At 41.6% G+C, this 8109-nt stretch overlaps 1 protein-coding gene across 1 annotated transcript in view; it reads left to right on the top strand.

Annotated features, from left to right (window-relative positions):
• Positions 1-2234: 2234 nt before the first annotated feature.
• Positions 2235-8109, top strand: part of RET (ret proto-oncogene) — a 110014-nt gene continuing 104139 nt past the window's right edge. The window contains exon 1 of the mRNA XM_081913499.1: positions 2235-2481. The gene's annotated coding sequence lies outside the window, so the exon portion shown is untranslated. The remainder of the gene's footprint in view (positions 2482-8109) is intronic.

Raw genomic sequence — 8109 nt, 5'->3', positions numbered from 1 at the left:
TACAGATCAACTTTGGAAGCCCCCATCTGGGAACCTTCACCATTTGAGATGAGCAAGGGCAACACAAGAAGAGATTCTTATCAGGGGTGGTAACCCTCTTGCAGAATGTCCTCCCCAAGAAGATTTCTGTACCTTTTAACCTTTCTATTAGACAAACCCCATTTAATTCTCCCAGGCCTTTTAATTAACTCTTTTTAATCCTTGATGGAATAAAATTTTAATTGAGGCTCTTTTTAATCTCTGTGTATTTTAAATCTTTTGTTACTGCTGATCTCTCTTTATTGATTGCATTGGAGGGGGTCGAGGTTTGTAAACCTGCTGGGATGTGTATGTGTTGGAGGCCAGATAAAAATCCACAAATGTGTGTTGTAAAACAAGGGTTGTTTTTTTTGTCCGCTTGGGTATTTATGCCATCTACAACATTTTGTGCTGAGAACAGGAGGAAGCAGGAGTGTGTGGTTTGTTTTTCCACGCACTACTAAGTTTGTACAATCACAAATGTGATTCCCCCGTTCAAAGGTAATTTCTCTTCTCCTTGTAAAAGCTGAGTGAAGGAGGCAAATTAAGACCTGCAAGGCAAGCTACAGTGCACCCAATGTTTTATTGTGACACAATTGTTTGTTTCTTTGCTTTTGAGTTGAAGATGTAGGGCATAGACTCTTTCCTGCCCCCACCAGCTAGCTGAATCCATCAGTGGAGGTATTTTCCTATTCCTTCCAGCTGCCTGGCCTGCTCTATGCCTTTAACAGCTTTTTGATGGGAGGAAATCAGCAGGTGAAGCTCCACAGCTTGGAAATAAACATTAACACCTCCTGATGTCTGCCAAAGAGACAACTACAGTGCTTTGTAGAAAGTTGGCAGCTGTAGCTGCCACTGACTTTTCCCAAATCCAATCAGATGCCATTAGTGAGGAACAGGAGGAGTAATAAAATCAAAGCAATGTGACCATTGCCTTTTACTTTAGTGAAACTCACAAGCTCACAAGTAAGGCTGACTGGTTTACATATATTGAGCATTATTGGGCCTTTGACTGAAAATTCCACTCTGTGTAGATTTGCAAAGATTTGACTGTACAGATTTGCATAGATTCTATTCTCAGGTGATAGAAGCAGTTGGTTTTTAAACAGACTGTAGGTTGAGAGAATTCACTGCTCCCGGACAGGCTGGCTGTATGTGCTGTGGGAGAAGTTTCTGGGAAGGAAAATAGCATTTTTCTTTTCTTTTGACAAAAAAGAGGAACTATTTCTTGTTTTTCTTTTTGGTGTGTTTGGGTGGTGGATGGTGGAGGTACAGCCAGCAGGAAGCAGACTTCTGAAAATAACCTTGAAAAGTTGGGATAAGAGCTGCCTGTTCTCCTGGGCAAACATGATGAATAATAGTTTCATATGAAAATTCCTCTTGATGGAGAATCGTTGGCAGTTAAATTGGTTTCAATTGAGTAGGCTTCCCAAAATAATTCCCACAATGCATTGTATCAATGCTGAGGATCATATGATGCTATTTTTAAAAATTGTATTTCATGAAACAGCACAAAGAAGAGTGGATATGGTTGTATGTCCCATGTTTGCAAGGTCAAGGAAACCAATGGGCATCTTATGATAACTGCTACTCAAATGATGTCCTGGTAGTCTCTCCCTCCATATGCTCCCAGGAGCACACCAAATATGCACAGAAACTTGCCATATGCCAGCACAGATCCCAAAGCCTAAGGTGGGTGGGATCTTCTCAGAAGAGGAAGCAGTCCCAGTGCTTGCTCTAGCCCCCAGTCTCTCTAGCCCCCAGTCCCACTGCTTGCTGGGATTATGATTTCGCATCCCTTAGCAGATATTTTGGAATAGTCATTGCAGAAGAACACATCACCCTTGGGCTCAGCTGGATCTGCTTTCTACAGCTGCATATGAAAGGTTCAAATAAAGCATAAACCCCAATATCTATAATCTCTTTCTCAACTTTCAGTGACTATCGGGCATTTCAATAATGGGGACCAATGAGGCTCTGGGTTTACTACATTTCCATATGTGGAAAAATATGTTTGGCTCTGAGGTTGGGAAAGAGGAGAACAGAAGGGGCCTAAAACAGAGTGAAACATTCAAATTAGAAATGTTATCTCGATGCTGTCCTCTGAGAACAAACTAAAACCTCTCTTTTTGTATTGGTTTTAGTTACTATATCTGGAAATATGCCACTCCCTTTCATTATATTAAAACAGGCCTGATATAACCTTTCTCTTCTCCTCCCCAGCCCCTCTTTATACATGCTCAGACCCCACCCCCACCATCAGTTTTTGAGGAAGCCTTGCCTGAAAAGCTGACAACTCACAGAGAGACCTATTATAGCTTTAATTACTTGAAGTCAACGCACAGGAGAGGAAGATGTCGTCATTTTAAGACTTTGCATGTCTAAGTGCATTGCCAGGAAGAAGTAGAAGAAATGGAACGAAAAAGCTGCAATGATGATTTATACGTCTTGGCTTAAACTCAGGTAAAAAGACACAGCCCAAACTCCATTGATATCCAGCATCTGTTCACGGGAATTCTTTTGTTTCGGATCCAAGTCTGACTTGTTGTATTATCATACTGACTGGCACAGTGCTACAGAAACACAGAAGGTAGATACAGTAGTGATGCTCACAGCACAGCAATTGTTTCCATGCTGCAGGGTTGTATTGCTGCAGTCTAGGGAAAGAAATAAGAGACAGCTACACCATAGATAATATGTGCAGCTTGACTAAACAATTGGGATAATTACAGTACCAAAACAGTAACCTTCCGGTACTTTTTTTGTTGGCTTTATTCATTTGTACCTGGGTCTACTCTGGTAGCCAAGTATCAATAGATGGAATGATATTAGGGCTTTCTCAATATTTTGCAATATTTATGCTTGCAAAATAGAACCTTTTTTTGGGAGCAGGGACCTACACATTTTATGAAACCAGTAAGTACAGTGGTACTTCGGGTTACATACGCTTCAGGTTACAGACTCCGCTAACCCAGAAATAGTGCTTCAGGTTAAGAACTTTGCTTCAGGATAAGAACAGAAATCGGGCTCTGGCGGTGCAGCGGCAGCAGGAGGCCCCATTAGCTAAAGTGGTGCTTCAGGTTAAGAACAGTTTCAGGTTAAGAACAGACCTCTGGAACGAATTAAGTACTTAACCCGAGGTACCACTGTGCAGTTAATAGATCTAGTATAAGGTTCGGTTGCCCTACTTAATTATTCTGACGTATCCCTGGCAATTTATTATCACCATTTGGGGGGGGTGCTTTTCAAAAATGTTGTAGGCGTGAGTTTCAGGTCTTTAGTTTTTAGCCTTTTCCCCTGATCTAGCCAAGGATGGGGAACTCCCAGCAACTATCAGCCTTAGCTAGCATGGTTCAGGGTGATGGAAATCCTAGTCTAACAGCATCTGAAGGGCCAGAGGATCCCTAATCCTGGTGTAAGCTGACAGCTCATATGCTGTAGCTCTTGAGGTTTTTTCTTAACTGTTTATGCCCTGTTGTAGGACTGTTATGTTTTGCTGGTTGGTCCTTGACTGAAATGCATGCTCTTTGCTTATAAAGTAAGCCACAATGGGCTATGGCAGAACAAAAACCAGGGCAGCTTTCAGCAAAATATAGGGGTGGTGGTGGTGGATGACATTAAGGCAGTAGAATTGGGGAAATTTCCTTATTTTTGTCTGCGATATGCAGTAGTGTGTTAGCTTGGTGTATATTGCACCAAAGCATTTTTATACAATATTTTATCCAAGGTAGTATGTACAATTCCCCAGTTTCAAATGATTTGATGGCAGTTCCACAGTATTGGTACATTTATTTACAGGTGTCTATATCCCTAATAAGATGGCTTATTGAGTGATTGGGTCCCGTGTTTTTGCTGAGAGTTGCAGATGTGTACAGTATAAGTTAGGGAAATATTATCAGTGGACCCATGTGCTGTTTCACAGATGAGAATAGGGGGTGCAAACCATTCTGCTGGGGCATGAGTGAGAGAGCTTCAGCTGTGTTGCCATACCATCAATCAATGGTTTTAATTACTTACATGATTGAATAATAAAAATCCTCACTGCTGAATTGATTTCTTGGTATGGCTAATGCCTGCTTTATGCTGAGGCAATTTTTCACCCAAGCCAAATACTGTGTTATCAAACTGCAGGGATTGTTTTCATATAAAGACTCAAGAAGGGAGGGAAAATGAGCAGTGAGAACTGTGCACCAAACTGATGTGGAAATGGGTTGAGGGGTAAGCCCAATGCAGACAAACCCTGACCAAATATAGAGTTTTAACTGCACAGAAGCATCAGAACTGGAAGATTTTCCACATGCTTAGCATGTGGAACACCCAGAACTTGCTGAGATGCCTCACAAAGCATGACTAGTGGTGTCATCACAATGAGCATTTGACAATGTTGGCAGGTTTGGAGGAAGTCCATTTATGCAGGGCACAGCTTTTATGTCTAGAGGGACATGGCTAATATAGCCGCATGTACAGAGATCAGTTTATCTGCTATTGGCCAATTGACCCAGACGGGAGCCTGTCTTATTTATAAATATTATTGTGTGCCATACTCTCCAACATTCCTCAGATGAAAATATTCATTCTATTCTGCATCAGTGTCCCCTGCCCTGCACCCCATATACCGTATTTTTCCATGTATAAGGCTAGGTTTTTTTAAACAAAAAAATTAGGTTTAAAATTGGGGCTCATCTTATGCATGGGTAGTGCTGAGGGGTGTTTTCTTAATTTGGAGTCCCCCAAAATAGGGGGTGTCTTATACATGGGGCGCCTTATGCACAGAAAAATACGATATATGCACACTGCTGATGGAAAATGTGGGAAAAGGGCAGGGTTGGCTGAGCTGCTCCAACAACTGTTACCAAGAGGAGTATGTAACAATGCCATACAGGCAATTGTCCTGGTTATTTGCTGGAGCCTTAGATGATATATGTTAAACTGTGAGGCTTGATTCAGCCTGTTGGAATGTGAATAGATGCTAGGAGAGGATATATTTATTAGACACTATCCTTCCTTCCTTCCTCCTGTTTGTGAGTTCACCAGAGTGCCATCCCTTTGCAGCTTAAAAGGTAAGCTTAGATAGGCTAGTCTTAGCCTTTTAGTTTAAGTAATCCAAAAAGTTTTAAGGCAGGCTGAATTATCTTGGTATTTTCCCCCTTTTCTCCCCCTTAAAACAATAACCACACAGTCTTGTAAAAGGTAAAAATAACATTTATTCACTCAGAATGCTTGTTGAAGAGTAACAGACAGGCAGCTTTGTTCAGGCAGGCTTAAAATGGTAATTCGGTTACAAAGACATACTTAAGTCTAGCTTAAAATGCAATCAGAGCATTTAGCTCAGACTCAGCAGATATTCTCACATTTCTGGCTTGGTGGAAAGTGATGAAAAAGAGACAGAGGTTGTGCCCAGGCAGGTAGGAGAATATATAAATAATCATGTGATTATCTAGCAAAACATGAATTGTTGGTTTGACTAAATATCCCACACTGCCTGCCTTGGGCTTCAGAAGAGGCACCTGTGCCAGATGTTTTCAAGGCAGCACTTCTGCACAAGCATAATAGTTTCTATGGTCTGCAGCTATGACTGGCGGAGGGCATCTGTGTGCCTGCACAAGCCACGTCCCCTTAGGCTGCTCCTGCTGCCGCAATCACTGTGGTTGGATTTGTTGAGCAGTACTGGCTGGTGGAGTGCAGGAATACAGCGGCGGCAGCTGGTGCCCTTCCCCTTCCTATGGGTCCTTCTGCGCACCCTGCCCTTCCCCACATCCTTTCACCACTTGCGGAATTCTGGACCGTGTATAACGTAGTGAGAAGCCGTGGTGCCTTCAGGGTTTTAGTGATGGTCCTAGCATGTTGGGGGCAGTTGGAGATTATAGTGTGTGTGTACACACATATAGGAATGTTATTGTCTAAATCCATCACAAAGTTATGCTTACTTAAACCCATTTGTTTCAATGGGCTTTAATGAAGTGTAGGTCTGTTTTGGATTTGGGTCTGTTATCTTATAAAAAAAAGAACGTCACAAATAAGGCCTTGCTAGTCTTCTTCTTTTCCTCTTAAGACTAAGATATGACCTGGTTGCAGACAAGAATTCTCTCTTTGTTTTTAATCATCAGAGCACCATATATTTTAACAGGTGCCTTTTAGCATGGCTGTGGATTTTTTAAAGGCAGTCTAATCTTTTATTGATTAAGTTTTTGAAACATATGGTGAAGAATGTAAATCAGCTTCAAGAAATAATAGAACCCATTGCGTGTTAACTTACAGGTTAGTCCCCTATAAGTCCTCAGTCTGATATTTTTATACAAATTCCTATAGTATCAAAATTAAATTTTATTCCAGAAGATGTTATCTTTCCTTTATGAACTTTATGTTCGTGGACATAAATAATATTAATGTTAGCTCTGTTCCTCGTGGATTTTACCCATTAGTTAGACTGAATTCCTATTTCTGTAAAGGGAAAAAAACACACAGATTTCATGTACAGTCATACCTCGGGTTGAAGTAGCTTTGGGATAAGTATTTTCGGGTTGCGCGCTGTGGCGACCCGGAAGTAACGGAGTGTGTCACTTCTGGGTTTTGCCGCTTGTGCATGTGCAGACGGTCAAAATGACGTCACGCGCATGCGCGGAAGTGGTGAATCGCGTCACGCACAGATGTGCGGATGCGGGTTGCTTTTGCTTCTGGATGTGAACAAGGCTCTGGAACAGATCCCGTTCGCATCCAGAGGTACCACTGTATATGCAATAATCACTTAATTTCTTCACACTTCATTGCTCTGTGCTTTGGTTTCAATTCAACACCAAATTGGAGCTCTTTGGAATTGTTGGCGTGACGAAAGCTAACTGAACTGGATTGTGGCCCACATCACTGAGAGCTTAGGTCATGACTAATTTGTGGCCTAAATTCAGCTGACTTAGTCTGGTTCCAAACCTTCAGTGTGTGAACTACTGTAACTGAAAAGGACTAGATCTAAACTGCCGTCAGTGGATATGAGAGCCAGTGTGGTGTAATGGTTAGAGTACTGGAGTACTGGGAGACCTGGGTTTGAATCTCCACTCAGCGATGAAGCTCACTGGGTGACCTTGGGCCATTCGTCATCACTTAGCCTAACCTACGTTACAGAATTGTTTTACAATATGTAACATCAATTTCATTTCTATAGATTATTGAATAGATATGTCATATTATTATCCATAGTTGCTAATAACCTTCTATATGCTGTATAAACTTGTTTCAGATATCAATATATTTATCCAAACAAAGTCTACTTCTACAGTGGTACCTTGGTTGTTGAATGGCTTGGCTCCCGAAAGCCGCAAACCCGGAAGTGTTCTGGTTTGTGAATGTTTTTTGGAAGCCGAATGTCCGACATGGCTTCCACGGCTTCTGGCTGAGTGCAGGAAGCCGCGACTTGGTTTTTGAATGGTTCCAGGAGTCGAACGGATTCCTGGAACAGGTAAAGTTTGACAACCAAGGTACCACTGTATAGGCAATCTGTTCATATGTTTGCACTTAAAACACCTTCTAGTTTATACTAGGATTTAAAATATATTGCTTTGAACATCTACCCCACTAACTAGGCTGCTAAGACTCTCAAGGAAGCTTACAACAATAAAAATCATTCCTAAAATATCAGTCAAGACTATAAATACTAAGTTCAATAAAAACGAGGAAATCAATAAAATAAAACAGCAATAAGGCCTTAAAACCTTTACAGTAAAAATAATATATATAGTGGTCTGCTCAGTCATAGGCTTGGCAGAACAATGTAAGTTTACCTGTTTCTTAAAAAGGTTCCTAGAGTTTGGGTTTAGCACAGTTACTTTAGTCGCATTTGCCTGTGTCTCTGGATGGCAGTTGTGTGGACACTGCCGATGCCAAACATGGGATGGGGCCAGAAACATACTTTGGCACACTTTCTCTGTGGCCAACCCCTTTTCTCCCCAACAATCACTTCAGGAAGGGAGGGCTCATTTAGTGCTGCTGACATGAGTGGGGTGGATGGCAGAGAAAGCATAGTCAGAGCTCCATCCACACCTCCCGTGTTTGATTAGTTGTAGGGAACAGAAAATGAGCAAAGGCATCAAGTTCTTTGGT

This window comes from Podarcis melisellensis, assembly GCF_964234715.1.
Source record: "Podarcis melisellensis genome assembly, chromosome: 5".
NCBI classification, from domain to species: domain Eukaryota; kingdom Metazoa; phylum Chordata; class Lepidosauria; order Squamata; family Lacertidae; genus Podarcis; species Podarcis melisellensis.
Note: the sequence above shows the minus strand (reverse complement) of the source record. Positions and strands in the feature narration are given on the sequence as shown.